This window comes from Rhinopithecus bieti, unplaced genomic scaffold (assembly GCF_001698545.2).
Source record: "Rhinopithecus bieti isolate Rb0 unplaced genomic scaffold, ASM169854v2 scaffold_39746, whole genome shotgun sequence".
Taxonomy (NCBI): Eukaryota; Metazoa; Chordata; class Mammalia; order Primates; family Cercopithecidae; genus Rhinopithecus; species Rhinopithecus bieti.
The window spans coordinates 2,148,339-2,169,848 of NW_016816960.1; the positions used below are offsets into that span (position 1 = coordinate 2,148,339).

Genomic DNA, 21,510 nt, shown 5'->3' on the forward strand with positions numbered 1-21,510 from the left:
GCCTTTGAAATCTTTTAGTTGTCACTTTGGCTAAATGGATACCTAAGTGTTGTTTCAGAGTGAACCGTGATCCTATTTAATCAAGTGCTTTAAATCTTTCGACATTTTTGACAACCTTCCTAAATCAATTCTACATACAGTCTTTTTGACCTTAAGCTAACTTTGGAATTTTGCAGAGAGCCTCTGGAAAATCCTCAAAGGAATTTATTCTCTCCTTATATTATAAAAAGAGAGATGTTAGACTAATTATTTAACATATTACATTGTATGGGAAGCACTGCCAAATAAAAAATGTTAAATCTTCTTTATGTTATATTTGTATAGATACATGTTATTAATATGTGTTTCAGAAATTATATGAAATTCCTACATATCAGATATGTCCTGGTATAATTTTATCAGCCATGTGTTGTATATATTTCATCAGCCAAAATGTTGTATATCACAGAAATAACCAAATTTCTTCTTTAACTGCATTATAGAAAATTCTCAGGGGCATTTTAAACCATTGTTCATCCATAGCAGTTATTGTTTTACTCTGGTGCTTTCCTGAAAGCTTTTGCAAATACCTTATGGTACAAAATGACATGAAATTCATAGAAAGACTCTGACACTTATAGGTTTCTGACAGTTTTGAACCAGGGTTGTTTCCAGCCTTACAGCCCTACAAGCTGAAGTTGAATTACCTAAAATAAACTCCGGAGAAATCACCACGACAGCTTGTATATGAACATCTTTTGTGCATGTTGCTTCATGGCTGCTCAGAAAATTCCCTGGACCACCAATGACACCACCAGAGACATTCAAACTGCAAGCCAAGAAAATCTATTAAAGTGCAACAGTCATATTTTTTAAAATGCTGTTTCTATGTCATTGAGTCAGGAATTATAGCCCTAAATCTTAGAGATCTAAGAGATCAGATCCTACTATTCTACCAGATCAGGGAAGCACAATTGATTGACTAAATCTTGGCTCTTTTAAGTAGGTTGGTTTGGTTGGTTTTGGGGTATTTTTCAGACTCTTGGTATTATCCTCCTATTAGTCATATTGATAATATCCCTTATGGAATGTAGTCTCATAAGGGTCTTAAGTGCTTGTCAGCAGCCACTAACTCAACAGTTGATCTCCGTGAAGATTGAAAACCAAAACCGTATGAACAAGAGTCATCAAAATAACCTACTGAGATTCTAGTTTGTGACCCATAAATGTCTGCAGAAAGGAAAACAACATGTAGTAACCAAGGGTAATAGCCAGTCACATTCTCAGTTCAAGTGAGAGAATGACCAAAAGTGGGGAACTGTTAAAGAAAAATAAAAATGAAGGCCACAGTTTAGATATATCCCAAGGCCCAGTGCTAATCATATTCTTGAAAAACACAATCCCAAATGCCATAATGTTGAAATCCCAAAATATCAAAATCACAATCCTAAAACATTAAAATTCCTAATGTTGAAATCCTGAAAGCTGAATTCTGGGGAAGGATTAGTGCATTTCTGGTTGTACACATTGTAGTTGCATAATGTTAGTTGCATTGTATTAAGAGGAACTATTACTTGCTATTATCTTTATTTGGAAATTAAGTATGGTTTAAGGAGATGTGTATGCACGTCAACTTGACAAAGGGTGGATCTGTGGACTTAATTTTAGATGTCAACTTGACTGCGTAAAGGAATAACTAGAAACTTGGTGAAGCATTGTATTGAGTGTGTCTGTGAAAGTGTTTCCAGAGATTACTGTGTTAGTCTGAGTGGATTAGGTGGGAAAGATCTGCTTTCAGTGTTGACAGGCACCATCCAATCAGCTGGGGGCCTGAAGTGAACAATTACAGAAGGCAAATTGGTCTGTCTTTGAGAGCTGGAACAGACTGTTCTTCTGTTGCTTTAGACATCAGAAATCCAGGCTCACCAGCCTTTGAACTATACAACTACCCACCTTCCCCAACTCAGCGGCTTTCAGCCTAGGACTGAGAGTTACAACAGTGGCTTCTCTGTTTCTGAGGCCTGTAGACTTACACTGAGCCACACTACCAGTATTCCAGGGTCTCCAGCTTGCAGATGGTTTGTTGTGGGACTTCTTAGTCACCATAATTGGGAGCCAATTATCCTAATAAATCCCATCTCCTGTATCTACATACATATTCTATTGGTTCTGTCTCTGGAGAACCCAGACTAATATAGATTTGGTATTGAGGAAGCTGAGTATCATCCTGCTTACTGGAATGATATGCCATTGTGGTTTTAAATACTAATACATGCTAAGGACTCTCAAATTGATGTCTTAAGCCCTGACCCAAACCCCTACTCAAAATTTCATCTTAAACATCTAATGAGCATCACAATATTCCATTACTCTTCCTTTATTCTCAATGGAAGAAATTGGTGAACTTTTTTCCCAGAAAAAAAAAAAAATAAGCCTGTGACAAGCTAAGTGTATGAGGTTACTTTAACGGTGAAAGATAAAAATTTTTAAGTTAATTATTATTGATGCTACAAAAGCACCAATCCTTAACTGCAACAGCCTAGCAATAAGCGGACTTTTAAATGGACAGCATATACGCAGGCAATGTGTAGACCACAACGACTCTCCAAATACAAGTGCAGCAAGTGCTTTGAAGAACCTAGAAGAGAAAACACAGGGAAAAAATGCAAGAAATTTCCCTTGCCAAGTTACTCAATTGTGTATCACTTCTGTCCCTTCACCCCTAGTGCCAATTCACTATGCTATGTATTCAACCTTTGCGTCATTTTCAGTAGTGGAGGTATAAACTGTGGAAAGACATTTACAGAGTTCTATTATGTTTTATGCCTTTTTTTTTTTTTGCAAATTTGACTCCTGAAAGTACATTACTACTACAACTTTGTGCGTAAGCATTGCATGTGTGCATACAAATGTCAAGACCTCCTTGATAAATAAACAGATGTCCTTTTTGTACCTCTGTGTTTGTGAAAGATACCATTTCTCGAGGTCTTGGCTCTTTGGGCAACTGGCAAATGTGGTGGTGACCCATCATGGTTCTTGACTGATTTCATTCAAAGACTGAGGATGTCCATCACAGTATTTCAGACTACCACAGTTTATAAAGCTGGGTGCACACAATTACCAACTATAGTGATACACATTTATATATTGTGATTTTTGATCTATGTATTTATGAATAAAATTCATCTGCTCATAACTGTTATACCCTTGTGACTGTTGTTAGTATACCTGAGTGTTTATGCTTGCAAAAATATATATGATATTATTCCCTATTGTGAAGTGTTCTGTTGTGTTTTATAAGTTTTCAAGATAAATCCTCCTTTAGGAATATAAATAAATGTCTTTTAAATTATTGTTTTCAGAGTTATATTTTTGGGATTTTAATATTTTGGGATAGTGGTTTTTGGATTTAAAATTTTAGTCTTTCTGGATTTCAACATTTGGAATTATGGCATTCAGGATTGTGTCTTTCAGGATTATAGCCCAAACTCCTCAAGGCCAACCACCCATGGCCACATAGCCAAGACTGAAGTCATCCTGATTTCCCTGAAAAGCCAACTGTAATAATAAATGAAACACAAAATATAAAGTTTATGTCATTGTCAGCATGATTCAGTTAAATTAAACCAATCTGCTATAGACAAATCAGCTTTAAAAGTTCTTGTTTCAACACCATTGTTAATGTACAAGCAAATCACAAAAAAAGGTCAAAATACTGAAAGATCTCTACAAGGAAAACTACAAAACACTGCTGAAAGAAATCTTAGATGACCCAAAAAAATGGAAACACATCCCATGCTCATGAATGGGTAGAATCAATATTGTGAAAATAACCATACTGCAAAAAGCAACCTACAAATTCAATGCAATTTCCATCACAATAGCACTTTTATTTTTCACAGAACTAGAAAAAATCCTAAAACTCATATGGAACCAAAAGAGCCCATGTAGCCAAAGCAAGACAGCAAAAAGAACAAATTTGGAGGCACCACGTTACCCAACTTCAAACTGTATTGTTAATATAAGGCCATAGCCATCCAAACAGCATAGTACTGGTATAAAAACAGGCATATAGACCAGTGGAACAGAATAGAGAACCCAGAAATAAACCCAAATACTTAAGGCCAACTGATCTTCAACAAAGCAAAAAAAACATAAAGTGGGGAAATGACACCCTATTCAACAAATGGTGCTGGGATAATTGGCTAGCCACTTGTAGAAGAATGAAACCGGATCCTCATCTCTCACTGTAGACAAAAATCAACCCAAGATGGATCAAAGACTTAAATCTAAGACCCAAAACCATAAAAATTTTAGAAGATAACCTCAAAATAACTGTTCTAGACATTGGCTTAGGCAAAGAGTTCTTGACCAAGAACCCAAAAGCAAATACAACAAAAACAGAGATGAATAGATGGAACTTAATTAAACTAAAAAGCTTCTGCACAGCAAAAGAAATAATCAGCAGAGTAAACAGACAACCAATAGAGTGGAAGAAAATCTTTGCAATCTATACATCCAATAAAGGTCTAATATCCAGAATCTACAAGGAACTCAAACAAATCATCAAGAAAAAAAACAAACAATCCCATCAAAAAGTGGGCTAAGGACATGAATAGACAATTCTCAAAAGAAGATATACAAATAGCCAACGAACATACGCAAAAATGCTCAACAGCACTAATTATCAGGGAAATGCAAATCAAAACCACAATGTGATACTGCCTAGTCTTGCAAGAATGGCTATAATAATTAAAAAAAAATAGATGTTGGCGTGGTTGTGGTGAAGAGGACACTTTATGCTATTGATGGGAATGTAAACTAGCGCAACCCCTATAGAAAACAGTGTGGTGATGCCTTGAATAATTAAAAGTTGATCTATCATTTGATCCAGCAATCCTACTCCTGGGTATCTATCCAGAGGAAAATAAGTCACTATATGAGAAAGATACTTGCACACACGTTTATAGCAACACCATGGTATACTACTCAGCCATGAAAAGGAATGAAATAATGCCAATCTGCAGCAACCTGGATGGAATTAGAGATCCTCAGTTAAGTAACTCAGGAATGGAAAACCAAACATTGTACATTGTCACTCATAAGTGAGAGTTAGGCTATGAGGAAGCAAAGGCATAAGAAAGACACAATGAACTTGGGGGACTCAGGGGAAAGGGTGGGAGGGGAGTGAGGGATAAAAGACTACACTTTGAGTACAGTGTACACACTGCTCAGGTGACAGGTGCACCAAAATCTCAGAAATCACCGCTAAAGAAATTATCCATGTAACCAAACACCACCTGTTCCCCTAAAACCTATTGATTTGCCCTGTTTAAAGAGACCTAGTGAGTTTTTTTTTTTTTTTTTTTTGTTTTTTCAGACGAAAAAGAGGAACCGGTGCGAGACCCAGAGAGGGGAAAAAGTATTTCCTTTGTGCTTTATAAACTATGCTGTAAGTGCTCTAAGTGGGAATCCCTACACTTTCAGATCTATGTCTCTTCGCTCTCAAACTGTTCTTTTGTGTGCACAATAAACTTCTGCAACTTTAAATTTTGATCTGATTTTGTTTTTGACAAATGTAAAATTTCCTTTACTCTCCCCTTTCTCAATTTCTTCTCCTCCTCAGAGAGGAGATTGTTGTTGAGCCCTCTTGCATTTATTTATGTATTTATACACATAATTATAAGTGGCTTTTTGGTACATAAATCAGGACCTCACATGGCACCCATTTCATTGCTGGATAATTCTATTCAGGGTGTTCTTGAGTGGTGGTTGAATTTATATACATAATTTTAAGTGGCTTTTTGGTGCATAAATCAGGACATAAATCCGAGTAAGAAATATCAAGTTTTCTGTGACTTTTTAAACTTTACATCTTGGAAATCTTTCTATATCAATACTTGTAGAACTGTCTCATTCTTTGGTACATAAATCAGAGTAAGAAATATCAAGTTTTCTGAAAGTTTTTAAACCTTACATCTTGGAAATCCTTCTATATCAACACTTGTTGAACTGCCTCATTCTTTCTAATTGTGAGATGGTATTCCACTGTGTGGAATTTAAACAGTTTTCTATGAACAGAATTTAGATTAACCACACTGGGCGTCAACACAAAATTTACCAGTATAGCAAACCTGCACATTTACTCTCGAACCTAAAATAAAAGTAGAACAAACATACTCCCCCAAAATCCTGTAATTCTGGTTTCCCTTAAGGTTAACACGTGATAGGGTTAATAAAGAAACTTCCTGCATGTAAACTTCATTAAATTTAATCTTAATTTAATCTAAATTAATAGAAGTGTTGTATGCACATAGTGGAAAGGATCATTTCACAGCATCCGAAAGTGGTCCAAATATGTCCAGGGCTCTAATGCAAACATTCACCAACTAAAATGTAGTCAAGAGGAAGGCTTACCCAGTAAAGATGAGTTGAAGAAGCCGTGGGTATCCATCCTGGAGAAAAGCCACTCTAGGGAGGGGAGAGAGTAGGATACTCACTGGGCGGATGAGAATCAGAATTATGTGTGACTCGCAGCAAAGCCTCCCAGAACCAGCAAGAAGTAGTTCAAAGATGCAAATTCAACCACCACTCAAGAACACCTTGAGTAGAATTATCCAGCAATGAAATGGGTGCCATGTGAGGTCTTGAGTGAGCTGTGACTGGAGGAATTCACGAGGCTCAGTGACTTCCTATCAGGGACAAGGTAGGAGGGATTCCCCCAGAAGGAGGCAGGTTAGCTAGAGCAGCGTTTCTCAGCCCTGGCTGCATGTGGGAGTCACAGGGGAGCTCTTGAAAATCCCCAGCTTACACCTCTGAACAGTTAAATCAGAGTCTCTGGAGATGGGACCTGGCTCTCAGTGGTTCTTAATGCTCTTCTGGTGATTCCCTTGTGCAGCCAAGGCTGACAGCTCCTGCACTACATGACATGAAGTCCCTCCTAAATTTGAACTTTTTTTTTTTTTAATCCCTGAGTCATATAACCCTCCAACCTATTTTAAGTGTAGTGAAAACAAAAGGGGAAACTTAGGGGTAGAATAAAGAATATCCTTAGTTGCAAGTTCTTTAGAAGCTAACACCATGAATGGCAAACACAAGAGCCAATTTAATGGTAGGCTATATTGCTATGTTATCCAGAACAAATGAAATCTACCTCCTGACTTTCCATCCACCTCTCCACCAGCTATCCCTTCATGTTTTCATCCAATTACCCATCTAGATATTCAATTTGCTTCCCATCTATGCAATTAAGTTGATCCCCTCCCAACCCCTCCCACTTCCTTCCCTTCCTTTGTTTCTTTTCTCAAAAAATCTGAAGTATCCAAAAAAGTTAGTTATCTGTGCAGTAGTCCGATAGAACTTTTGTGTATCAGTGGAAGTGTTCTGTATCTGTGCTGTCCGATAAGAGAGACACTTGGCCGGGCACTGTGGCTCACGCTTACAATCCCAGCATCTTGGGAGGCCAAGGTGCGTGGATCATTTGAGGTCAGGAGTTCAAGACCAGCTTGGCCAACATGGTGAAACCTTGTCTCTACTTCAAAAAAAAAAAAAAAAAAAAAATTAGCCGGGCATTAGTGGTGCACCCCTGTAATCCCAGCTACTTGGGAGGCTGAGGCAGGAGAATCTCTTGAGCCAGGAGCCAGGTGTGAACTGAGATCGTGCCACTGCATTCCAGTCTGGGAGACAGAGTGAGACCTTGTCTCAAAAAAAGAAAAAGAAAAAAAAAAAGACAGACACTAGCCTCATGGCTATTGAGCACTTGAAATGTGGCTAGTGCAACTGAGAAACTGAACTTTTCATTTTATTTAAATAGCCACATGTAGCAAGTAGTGGACAATACAGGCCTAGTGTCCAGCATGATGCCTGGCAAATGAAAGCTGCTTAATAAACTCTTCTTCAGTGTATGAAAGAATGGAGTAGAATAATTTTTACTTAGCTTTGCACTGTCCAGACTACACATCTGAAATATTATGTTCTGTTCCAGGCACCAAATTTTAAGAGGGTTAGTATCAACCTAGAATATAGAAGGAGGTAGGATGATAAGAGTCCCAAAACATCAGCCATAGTTGGCAGAACTTGGAATGTTTTGTATGAAAAATAATAATCTTTGCATGAAATCAACCTAAATGCCCATCAATGACAGGTTGGGTAAAGAAAATGTGGTACATATACACATGGAATACTATGCAGCCATAAAAATAAAACAGATAATGTCTTCTTTTGCAGGAACATGGATGGAGCTGGAAGCTATTATCCTTAGCAAACTAATGCAGGGACAAAAAATCAAATACCACATGTTTTCACTTATAAGTGGGAGCTAAATGATGAGAACTCACGAACACAAAGAAGGGAACAACAGACACCGGGGTCTACTTGAGCGTGGGAGGAGGGAGAGGAGCAGAAAAACGACTATTGACTACTAGGCTTAATACCTGGCTGATGAAATAATCTGTACAACGAACCCCCATGGCACGAGTTTACCTACATAACAAACCTTCACATGTACCCCAAACCTAAAATAAAAGTTAAAAAAGGAAAATCATCATATTTGGATTCATTTTAGTTTTGTTTTCTTTTGTATGCCTTTGGTCTGGATTGAAGGTTTTTTTTTTTTTTTTTTTTTTTTTTTTTTTTTTTTTTTTTTAATTAAAGGGTTGGATTAGGCAATGTTTTAGGCCCACATAAGGTAGAAAAGTCTATGATATGATAGTCTTTACTGAGAAGAGGAAGTAGACTCTCATAGAGCAGAAATTTGATGACCTTGGAGGAAACTAGATTCATCCACACACAGGGAAGAACTTTCTGAGAACAGTGCAGGAATAGAATGAGGGAGCCAGTGAGCTTCTTCCCTGGAAATACACAAGAAGAGCCTCTCAAAGTTCAAATCGTGAATGGATGCAGTCTTCTTTCCAGCCACAAACATTTCCCAGCATCGGTATTTTAGGGCAGCACGTGGATTTCCAGAGTTTCCAATCATTAATACTAGTTACTGGTTCAAAAGTTACACCTCATGCTTGTTTCTTTCAGAATTGTGTCTGAGTGCGGTCAATTCATCTTAAGTGACAGGGTTTCACCCACCAGCCAAATGATTTTGGATTCTTTTTACCAATCTCCTTGATCAAATATTAGACTTGTTCATTACATTTTAGTAACAGGTGTTTCAAATGTGGCCGATTTTTAGTTTTCAATACAGGCTGATATGTTATTTAGTTGAAGGAGTTGGTCATGAAGAATATGTTTTCATAGAGAAAGTATGCGTATACATTCCAAATAACATGGTTGTGGAGTATTCAGCATGACCAGAATGTTCAGCTTTCTGGGACCCAGTGCTTCCACCTCCAACTGTGCTATGGAGAGAGAGCCTTTCCAGGTACCATGTATGTTATAACTGATAGCACACTTGTATATCATTTTGTATTCTCATACCTTCTTTATCTTTCACCTAGTTCCATGTGGCTAAACATTACTTAAAAATGTAGTTAGTAATGACTCCAACATATTGTATAGATAATCACGGTTATTTAATCACTGCCTTTTTGTTGTGTGATTAAGTTGTTCACAATTTGCTCTGCTATAGATAATACTGCAATAAACATATTTGTGTGCATTTTAAAATTATTTCCTTAAGGTATATTACCCAAATCACAATTTCTACGTTGAATAATATTTCAAAGTCTCTTGATGCATTTTGTCAAATTGCTTCCAGAAAGTGTGTAAATCATTTTGTATATCATTTTGCATATCATTCTGTTTTCTGATATCTTAATTTCTTTATCTTTCACCTAGTTCCATGTGGCTAAAAATTACTTGAAAATGTAATTTGTAATGATTCCAACATACTGTATAGATAATCATGGTTATTTAATCAACCTTTTTGTTGTGTGATTAAGTTATTCACAGTTTGCTCTGCTATAAATAATACTGCAATAAACATATTTGTGTGCATTTTAAAATTATTTCCTTAAGGTATATTACACAAATCACAATTTCTACACTGAATTATATTTCGAAGTCTCTTGACGCATTTTGTTAAATTGCTTCCAGAAAGTGTGTAACAATATATATACTCTTTGCACTAGTAGGTGATGGTGCCCGTTTCAGCAAGCATCCATCAATATGGAGAAGATCTAAAAGAAAGAAAAAATTACTTGGCCAATTAGATGGGCAAAAGGGATGCCATTATTGTCATAATTAACATTCATTTCATTACTGATTTTTTTTTAATTACAAGTATTAGTCATTCATATTTCCTTTTCTGTGAATTATCTCTCTCTGCCCTTCACCCAATTTATTCTGCTGTACAGATCTGCTTTTTTCTTATTAAGTCATACACAGGGCTCACCTTTCTTCTCCCAGAAGAGCTAACTCAGCCTGCCTGGTTCATTGTAATCACCACCACTTTCTGGAAACAGTTGCACTTCAAAAATATACTTCAACTTATACCACATCCATGTGGAAGACCCCATATTCCCACCACTCTCACTTGAAGTACTTGTCAAAGTTAACACTCATCCTCTGTCAATCCAGGCATTTCCAGAAGAATCGGTAAGGCTTTCCAGCTCTACCCTCTAACACAGACAACCTCGTTCACCCAGAAGAAAAGACACCAAATCAGTCAACTGACTCATCTAGTAGCTTGACTTAGTGTGGATTTTCAATGAAAACTTCAAATAAATACATATATTTCCACACATACATACTTAATGCACACACACATATGTATTATAATCAGCCCTCTGTATCCATGGGTTCCACATGTGTGTATTCAACCAATCACGGATCAAAAATATCTGGGAAAAAACTCCACAAAGTTGCAAAAACCAAGCCTTGAATTTGCCACGCAGCAAGTTCTATGTCGACTCCACATGAATGAAGCGCTGTGTACACATTGTATTAGGTATAACAAGTAATCTAGGTATGATTTAAAGGGTACTGGAGGATATTCATAGGTTATCAGCAAATACTACATCATTTTATAAAAAGAACTTGAGCATCTATGGAATTTGGTATCTGCAAGGGTCCTGGAACAAATCCCTCACAGATACCAAGGGAGGACTGTATATATATAAAAAGTATGTATATATATACACATATATAAATTATATTTTCACTGACTATTTCTTACAAGTCAATATAAAGAAACACAAGCTATTAAGTGTAAGCTCTTTGGAGTAGTCCTATGCACAATAGTTGAGAATTTGTGAAAGTATAGGAGGGTAACGTGGGCACAGATGTTGACTAAAGAGGTATAAAGGGCCAAGTTTGGGTGAGTGCTACATGCAAACATATCATTGTGTGAATGCGAGACAGAAAGGGGAAATTAGAAAAAACAAGAAGAAAATGGAGGTATGTGGCCATATCTTCTCCCACTCTGGCCCCATACTACCTCTAAATTGCTGTGTACCTTCCTTCTCCTCCCTCCTAAATCCAAGAGCACTGCTGGAAGTTATTACTTCCACCTGCCTGGACCCCTCCTTGTTCCACCTCCCTTTTCCTGGAAAAGCGACACCTACCTGAAAATCTCTTCTAAGTAAAAACTTCTGTTGTATTTCGGTAAGTTCTTGCCCAGATAAGCACAAGAAGACCAGTGGCACCTGCTAATTTAGTGAAGTCCTTGATATGTCCAGTGATAGCTTAGGTGTCATCATTCCTGAAACAGAGATACCATCAGATCACAGACATTAGTAAAGTAGTAAACAATGTAAGTATATAACTTCCTGTTTTAAACAGACTAGCTTCTCAGTTTTGCAAGTTTTCAGAAAGATGCTTACTTTGGTGCAGTTCTTCTTTTTCATGATTGACACAACATACTAACCACTCGCCTGAGAAATCCTTGCAATGAGTGCTGCTTTAGGGGCTTTTCACCCCATTGGCATTGCTCATTTTTGGTGGTGGGGGGTTGTTATAATTTTTTTTTTTTTTTTTTTGACAGCATTTTACTCTGTCACCCAGGCTGGAGTGCAGTGGCATGATCTCAGCTCACTGCAACCTCCACCTCCTGGGTTCATGGGATTTTCCTGCCTCAGTCTCTGGAATAATTGGTATTAGAGGCACGTGCCATCATGCCGGGCTAATTTTTGTATTTTTAGTAAAGACAGGGTTTCACCATATTAGCCAGGCTGGTCTCAAACTTCTGACCTCAAGTGATCTGCCTGTCTCGGCCTCCCAAAATGCTGGGATTTCTAATTCTTGAATAAGCATTGATTTGACCCATCAGGAGACAGGATGAAGAATGAAATAAGAATATCCCGGCAAAGGAATAAACTAATTATTCTGCAGGGTCCCGTAGATACTTGGATAGGGCAAAATGTGGCTGCAAAGGTTTAGACAAGTCTAAAAGACTTGCGTCTGAGTTTCAGTTGTGACACACACAGCTACATAACCTGGAGGTAGTAATTTAAACTCGCTGTACCTCAGCTTTCTTATCTCTAAACTGGAAATAATGATATTTAAGTCATAGCATTGGCATGAAACCAGCTAAGATAAGTATGTGAAAAGTCCGCAGAATATACAGGGCTAAGCAAATGTAAAGCGTGGGTAGGATGCCACTGTGACATAAGTGTCACAGGGCAGAGCCATGTGCCTACTGTATGCGCTGATGTGTCCCTTGGGACCTAGCATGGTACTGGGCACAGAGCATGTATTCACCCAATATTTGTGGGAAAAACTCTGACTAAGCATGATGTGAAGAAAGAATAGGGAGAGAATTTGAGTGAGAGAGAGAGAGAGAGAAGAAAGGGAGGAAGGGGCTCAGTTTCCACCTCAGTCAGAGTGTTGGTGATCAGAGACAACAGAGACCTGATAAAATATCAAGAATGCTCAAATATAGTTAAAGCATAACCAAGGAAACATTTCACTATTCAATCCACAGCATATTCAATATAGCATATCCAAATTGGCTAAAACAAAATTTTGGAGTGGTGGTAAGAGCCCAGACTTTGCTGCTGGACACTTGAGTACAAAACCTGCCTTTACCGCTTAATAGGGATATCACCTTGGGCAAGCTACATAACCTCTGTGTGCCTCAGCGTGCGCTACTGCAAAATAATGTAGCAATGCCTAGCTTGTAGGATCTGTGTGAGGAGTAAATAAATTAGGACTAAGTGGAGACCAGTGCGTGACACGTGGACAATGTCATGAAAATATTTATCATGGTCGTCATGACAGATCCTCTCAGTGAGAAAGAGGCATCCACTCAGGGTGGCCTGAAATATAGCATAATATCTTGTGCTCTGACTCAGCATGTGGGATGTCAAATGCAAGTTCTATGGGGTTTAGAAAACAGGACCATGTGGGTTGAAGGGACTGGGAACGGCGCTTCATGGAAGAGAAAGGGCCTGAGGGATGAATAGAATTTGGCCATGTGGAAGGCATAGGGAGAGTTTCCAGGAAAAAGGAAGTAGAGCTACCAAAACCAAGAGGTGAGGTGAGCTTGGTCCCTGTGCAGGGGTAGGCAGGAATGAAATTAGGGAACAGATACGTTTGCGTCCTAATACCAGGAGCCAAGAGCCAGGGAGATTAATATATATACACACATACACATTTTAAAATGTGTAATACATTACATACATCTGTTAGGGTGACACACATTCAGAAGCTCCAGCCCTGCAGAGCATTCAGAGCCACCCACAGGTCTCCGGCAGAGGGTGGAATTTTGCGGGCCCGTTATGGTGCATCTGGCTTCCACTCCTTTCACTTTATCTGGGGAGTTTTATCCCTAAATCACATGACATGCCAACAGGTGATTGATGACATCTGAAGACAGGAAAGCCATGGGCCTGGCAGAGGTAGTGGGCATGGAGCAAAGAGTGGAGGGAGATATGATTGACTGCTGGTTTTGGCTAGATTATAAAGAGTTGAGGAGTTCACAGTAGATTCCATGGAAATGTGGGAGCTATTAAAGGATTTTGAGTGGTAGTACCAGTACTACCTGATTTGACATCAGTGCTTGAGGGTTTTCAGAATATTCCACATAAATTTTCTGAGTGGAAATCCCACAATGACCTTTAAAGTTAACAGGGAGATTGTCATCCCAGAGCTGCCTCCATGGGGTGCCATTCACAGTGTGATCAATGCAAACTGCTCCCCCTGAGACTATGCAGTAGACTAGAAGGAGGAGCAATACAGGTAATCACCTAACCTGTGGATAAGGTAATTGAGGTCAAGTGACCTGTCCAAGGTCACACGTGACTAAATGATGGAGCAGGAATTCCAACTCCAGCCTCCTTAATTAGCACTCTGTGTTCTCATTAGTGGTGAAATAGAAGGTACCCGGGATTTAGCACCAAACAGACCGGGTTTACCTCACCCATTTATGGCTCATACAGATGAGTCATTTAGCCTTCCTGAACCCTAATTTCAGCCCTAATACAGTGGAAATTTTGGCTAAGATAAAACACATGGTAGGAGCTTGATAAACAATCACAATTACCAAATGACATCTCTGCAGAGTTAAAACTATAACAAAGCATTCTTCATCTGAAATCAACAAATTTTAGTATTTCCTAGAAGGTTGCAAAGATTTAAAAAGCATTTGGAAATTTCTGTAAAGAAGCTATATGCATAAGATTTTAACAGCTAATTCATAAGAGATTGTAAAATTCATTCAATTCCATTTCTAGACCTTGGAGAAAACAAAGAGGACAGGGGACAGAAATTTTTTCTGGCATTTTGCAATAAGGCAGATTCTTGTAAGAATCTCTATGATTTCCCTCATTAGCTTTTCAGTTAACAACATATTGAAGAGTCATTTGCTTGTACCCATTTTAAGTGTACAGGTCAACAAATTCAACAATTGCATATCTCTCTGAATCACCATCATAATCAAATATAGGACATTTTCACACCTCAAAAAATACCTTATGCCCCATTTCAGTCAATGACTCCCTTATCCCCTGTCCCAGGCAACTGCTGATCTGCGTTATGTTGCTCTAGCTTAGTTTTGCTTGTTCTAGAATATCGTATATAAATGGCATCATGCCATATCTACTCCTTTGTGTGTAGCTTTTTTCTCAGCATAATGAGTTTGAGATTCATTTGTGTCATTCCATGTACCAGTGATTGTAGGGTCCCCCAGGTCCCCCTACTTTTTTCTCTGTCTCACCTGAGAAATAGAGAGTACCTTGACTACCCTGTGACTTGGCCAGCTTCGTGTTGTCTCCTGTGGCTTGAACTCAGGCTGGGGACTTGAAGACTTCCAGGCACTAATAAAGGTATTCAGGTTATTGCTAAAGCACTAAAAGAAGTGATCCCCAGCCCTGAGCAAAATTCTGTAAACCCTCATATAAACTCCATACCCTGATCCCTTCGTGGTGGACATAGCTAGGTAGAACATCTCTTTTTCTCACTGTCTGTCATGAGAACTGCTGCAACACTTTGTGAAGTTTCCCTAGCAAATACACTGTACTCGACATTAAGAAACCAGCCCAATAAAAAAGATCTGAATAGACACTCCATCAAAAAAAAAAGTATAGATTGCAAATAAGCACATAAGATTGTCAACATTGTTAGTCATTAGGAAAATGCAAATTAAAATTGCAATGAGATACAACTACATACTTACTAGAATACCTTTTTTTTAAAAAATTGACAATATCAAGTGCTGACAAGAATGCAGAACACTAAAACTAGTGTTTTCATACATAGCCAGTGGGAATGCAAAAATGGTATAGCCACTCTGAAAATAAGGCAGTTTCTTATAAAATGCACTACAATTCAAAGCAGCTCATCATGTGTTTAAAGAACTAAAAGTGTCAGTCTGTCAGAACATTGGAGCAACTTTCAAGTAAAGCAGTTTGGTTCTCAGGAATATGTAACTGAAATAGAGAAAAGATCTGAAACTATGTGTTTAACCAACTAGGAAACGTAAGCAGATCTTGGTTTCTTTCAAATGTGTAGAAATTATTCTCTCAATCTTGAAGGTGGTAAGAAGATCAAAATCAGGCACCTGGATTACGAAAAACAGTATTCTGTAGCTTCATACCAAATGATCTTAAAATGTAACAGCTTATATTATAACCCAGACAGCATGGTGTTGGTATTAAAACAGACACATAAACCAGTGGAATGAAATAGGAGCCCAGAAATAAATTCACGCACTTACAGCCAACTTATTTTCAACAAAGGTGCCAAAAACATACATTGAGGAAAGGACACCCTCTTCAATACATGCTTCTGGGAAAACTGAATAGCCACATGCAGAATGAAACTGGACCCCTATCTGTCACAAAAACCTACTCATAATGGATTAAACATTTAAACATAAAACCTAAAACTATAAAACTACTAGATGAAAGCATAGGGAAAATGCTTCAAGACATTAATCTAGGCAAAGCTCTTGTGGCTAACACTTCAAAAGCACAGGCAACAAAAACAAAAATAGACAAATGGGACGGTATTAAATGAAAAAGCTTCTGCATAGTGAAGGAAATAACCAACGGAGTGAAGAGACAATCTATAGAATGGGAGACAATCTATAGAATGGTTTGCATATAGAAAAGCTACAGTGAGTGGTGAGGACTGAGTTGACCAGGTTCACTCACCAGGTGGAGGGCTCGCTCCCGTGCATAGTCCCCATTCCCACATCCCACTCCTTTTCTCCTGAAGGGAGCTCAAAGTGTCTACACCTGGCTTCTCTCCACCCCTTTACTGGTGAATGGTTACTGTAGCTTCATATCAAATGATCTTAAAATGTAACAGCTTATATTGTAACCCAAACAGCATGGTGTTGGTATTAAAACAGACACATAAACCATTCACCAAAGAACTAATATCCAGAATATGTACCATTCACCAAAGAACTAATATGCAGAATATGTACAAGGACCTCAAGCAACTCAATAAAACAACTGGAGATCTATCAAAAAGCTAAAAATGGAACAAAGGTACATCCAGCAATCCCATTATTGGGTATTTTTACAAAGGAAAGGAAATCAGTATATCAAAGGGATACTGCACCACCGTGTTTATTGCAGCACTGCTCACCCTAGTTAAGATATGGAATCAACCTAAGTGTTCATCAATGGATGAATAGATAAAGAAAATGTGGTCTATATGCACAATGAAACATTATTCAGCCATAAATGAATGAAATCATGTTATTTGCAGCAACATGGATGGAACTGGAAGTCATTATGTTAAGTGAAATAAGCCAGGCATAGAAAGACAAATTCACAAGAGGTAAATTTGAATTGACTGAGAGGCAGCTGCCTCCTTTCTCTCCTTAGGTCTCCCCTTAGAGCTGCCTGCAGAACAACTTTCCAGGATCCCTGGCCTCACACCCACTCCCCTCTTCCTCCCCTGATGAAGAATCTTCAGCCATATGCTATTGTGTCTTAGCTAAAGTCCAGACTCTCGGGACTGAGGTTTTGAACTCTTCTGAGCCTGCTGCCTCCCTTCCCACTAGGGTCCCACTGTGTGCCTCTCTCCAATGCTGCTGGGAAACTCTGGGCATCCTCGGGACCCCAGTGTGAGGGAGCTTGACAACCAGCAATCCCAAGAGGGCCAGCAGAACCAGTGGAGAAGCATTAGAGGAACTGGAAGCCTCTGGTCTGCAAAAGAGAAGATAAGAAGTCCTCTAGCTGGTTTTTGTTATTATAGAGGTGACATTTCCTGTGGGCAGTTTGACGCAGCCCAGGGTGGAGAGCTTACATGGAGGCAAACTTCTATCCAATGCAACAACAACAGTGTCAGCAGGACTTCCTGGAAGGTGAGTCGTCCTGGGAGCCTGTCTATGGGGCTGATGGAGCAGAGCCCATATGGCTTTCTACCTGCCATGCACCACCATGGTGAGGGCAGCTCTCAGCAGCTGGTGTCTTCCCTTTTCTCTCTGCTGCTCTGAGTTCAACTATCATGAGGGGCACAAGGTCAGAGATAACAAAGTCTATGCGTTTTCACATCTTTCCACGAGGTCACACTTTTGCTGGTGCTGTTTCAGTCATAAAAGCCCCGAGCTGCATGGAGTTTCCAAGGAGGCAGTTCCCCTTGGTACCACCCATTTACTCTGTAGTCAGAGCCACAGGCACACAGGCTCAAGCCACTCCCCAAGTCAGTCAGTATTGCAAACCATAAATCATAGTATACTTAATCAATAGATAAATGTTATAGATTAAATATTCCACATCAAACAAAGTAACATTTGACATCAAGAGAAAAGGGATAGGAAAAAGAGTTAACAAACCAGTTCAGGGAGAGCAACATGAACAAAAATAACGTTCTGGAATGCCCCAGGTGCCAGTCAGCATCAGCATCTTTCAAGAAAGAGTATTTGACATGTGTAGAGCCTTCGGCGGCAGATGCCGTTGCTTATCACAAATGACAGCAAGACAGTATCTGTTAAGTAGGCTGTTTTGAGATGCTGAAGTCCTGCTCTTTTATGGCCAGTCCTCTGGTGAGGGCTCATAGTGGAAGAGTATGTTTGATTATGTCCTTATTTGCTTGAATGCAGTGTTTTGATCAGGCAAAAACATCTGGTCCTCGATACCTTTTGAAATGTAAAATGGTCTTTTTCCAAGATGGAGTTACTTATGTCAAGGGCGCCCTATACACTGAGGGTATGTGGTCACTCTGGAAGATCTTAGATCTGATGCTTCACAGATGTCAAGGATCCTCCCCCGGGCTTTCTTGGGTGTCAAGAGCCCTCATACCTTTCAGGTTGAAGCTTCTTATGAACTACCCATTGATTAAACCAACGAGTCCATCCCAATGCATTTCATGTCTCTTAGGATAAAAGCATGCACTGTTAGAAAACACTCCTGGAGACTCACAGTGCATTAAAGGCCCCTGAGAAGTCCTGTAGTGATGAATCTGTTTAAAACATTCCTAATCCAGCATTTCTCAAACCTATTTTTAACTTAGAAAAAAAAATACTTTTCAAATAACAAGTGTTAGCATCTTTCAAGGTCAGGATGCCTCAGGAGCACTCTGAGAAGTGCCAGCCTGATGCATGCACAGGCACTATAAGGGCATACTGCCCCCTGTCCATTGTCTCATCTTGACGGGGTATCCATTGCAGCCCAGAAGGTGGCAGGATGCTCTTGCAACCCTGCTACCTTACCCCTGTGTTACCGATGGGGAAGCTGAGACTCAGTGAGGGACTTGGCAAAAGCCACAGAGTGAAGGGCAGAGCTGGTTCTACCCCAGAGCTTGGGCTAGCCACGTGGTGCTCTGTATGGTACTGCCGTCTGAAGAACAGTTGCCCGTTGCCCTTCAGCCAAATGTGAGGATGGCATCAAACCTGAAGGAAACCAGAACCCAAAGTGGTTTCTCCAAGGTCCAGAATGGCTTGCTCTGTCCTGGCTTTTCCTACCATGGGAAAGACATTTTTGGTGCTTCTTTTGGGGCTCTTAGTTCACAGGAAAAACAGAGGTGTGTGGGAAAACCCAACCAAACACGAATTTCTTCCAATCTCCCAGATTTTCACTGCCACATTACACTGAAGTAGACACATTTCTGGTGGGTGGTGGGGGAGGAAAAAAATGCCAAAACAACAACAACACACACAGAAGATAGCTTAGGAGTATGGGAACATGGGAGGGGAAAAACAAAGAACCTCAGAAATAGGAAAGGGCTAGAAATTTTTTGCAGGAGAGCGTAGGTCAAGCCACAACCTTGAGCGTGTGAACGGAAACTATTGCCAGAGCAGCAGGGAGAAGTGCAAAGCTTCCTTCAATGCACCCACCTTCCTTCCTGGGCACCAGGGCCAGAAATGTGGGGCTCCACCCAGACTTGTGTTCTAGTGAAGTTAGTGGAAAGACTTTTGTGACCAGCAGGGCCCCTCTCTGGCATGTTGGTGGTCCTGTGTATTTCTGTGTTCCCTCCACTGACAGCACACCACCTTCCTGTGAAACCTTTACTAAAAGGACTACGGGCCGGGTGCGGTGGCTCACGCCGGTAATCCCAGCACTTTGGGAGGCCGAGACATGTGGATCACGAGGTCAGGCATTCCAGACTAGCCTGGTCAACATGGTGAAACCCCGTCTCTACTAAAAATACAAAAATTAGCCAGGCATGGTGGTGCATGCCTATAATCCCAGCTACTCGGGAGACTGAGGCAGGAGAATTGCTTGAACCCGGGAAACAGAGGTTGCAGTGAGCCGAGATTGCGCCACTGCACTCCAGCCTGGGCAACAGAGCGAGACTCCATGTCGAAAGAAAAAAAAGGATTATCCCCCGATAGATAGCCTATTCTACAAAAGAGACAGGAGTGAGAATGTGGAAGCTGTGCTATTGGGGGAGGTGGTGGGCTTCCTGTGATTTCAAGATAACAGGCAAACAGAGTCTAGCATTGACCTGGGCCTTGATATTTACCATCATTGCAACATCACATCCAGAATGGCACCAAGGATGGGTCAAACCACCGGTGCAGCCATGAACATGCCCCTCCCACTGCAGAAAGCCTAAGACCCCTCTGCAGGCTCTGAAATCAAGATTGTGCTTCCAATGACTGAGCACACGGGGATATTGAGGCAGGCCCAATCCTGAGAGATGCACTGACATTAGCTTAAGGACCCCCAAGTGGCCATGCCAAACCTTCCTCAGGCTGCAGAGCAGTCTAGGATGCGTCTGCTCCACCTTGGCTCCCCTGCTACCTCACTGGGGTTCTGCTGGCTCTCCCAGACCTTCCCGCTCCCACCCACTTTTCCTCCCAGGTGCTTTTCCAACAAAATCTTTCCCTATGTAAAACCTGCTTGGTGGCTACTTTTGGAGATCTGGACAGATGTAACCTGCATGTTCAAATTAGCTTCAGAATATTCCTCAGATCCCTTCAGGGCATTCCTGTGAGGGATTGTGTTGTTGCTGTTGTTCCTCTAACCATTCTGTATGTTTCATTTTGCTCATTTACTTTTTTTATAAGAACATCAAAAATCTAGTATCAAACTCAGTCAATAAATATGATGATGAAGAAAAAAATTGAACAATGATTTAGAAATGATGCAGAAAATACACTTTTCTCTCCAGGATATGGAAAATACTTCCTAATTAAATGCAAAAACAATGCACTTCCAATAAACAGGAACAAATTCATATAATGTTCCCCAAGTAGAAGATGTGAAGTCCTTATTTCCGTGGTACCTCACACTGTCACATGGGCCCCTGGAAATGTAAGAGAGAAGTTGGGGCAAGGAAAGAGATAGGATAGATCAATAGACAAGAGAAACGAGATAAGAGGGGTGGATGAATAGTGGATCTTTTTAAAAAACCACTTTGTTGAGGTATAATATACAAAAACTGTGTATATTTAATCTACACAACTTGATGAGTTTGGAGAGAAATATATCGCCTTGAAACCCTCATCATAATCTATACCATAAACATATCTATCACTGCAAAAGTTTCCTCCTGTCCTGTTTTTATTGTGAGTATTACTTTAACACAAGATCTACCCTCTTGGCACATTTTTAAGTATATGATGCAGTATTGTTAGCTAGAGGTATCGCGGTGTTCAGTACATCTCTAGGACTTACTCATCTTGTATAACTAAAGCTTTGTGCTCGTTGACTAACAGAGATAGATAGATAATAGATATTGAAG

The 21,510-nt window shown here is 39.8% G+C and overlaps 1 protein-coding gene across 1 annotated transcript in view; it reads right to left on the reverse strand.

Annotated features, from left to right (window-relative positions):
• CCR3 (C-C motif chemokine receptor 3) overlaps positions 1 to 21,510 on the reverse strand; it is a 35,950-nt gene that overhangs the window by 6,702 nt on the left and 7,738 nt on the right. Inside the window, exon 2 of the mRNA XM_017855650.1 lies at positions 11,493 to 11,629. The gene's annotated coding sequence lies outside the window, so the exon portion shown is untranslated. The remainder of the gene's footprint in view (positions 1 to 11,492; positions 11,630 to 21,510) is intronic.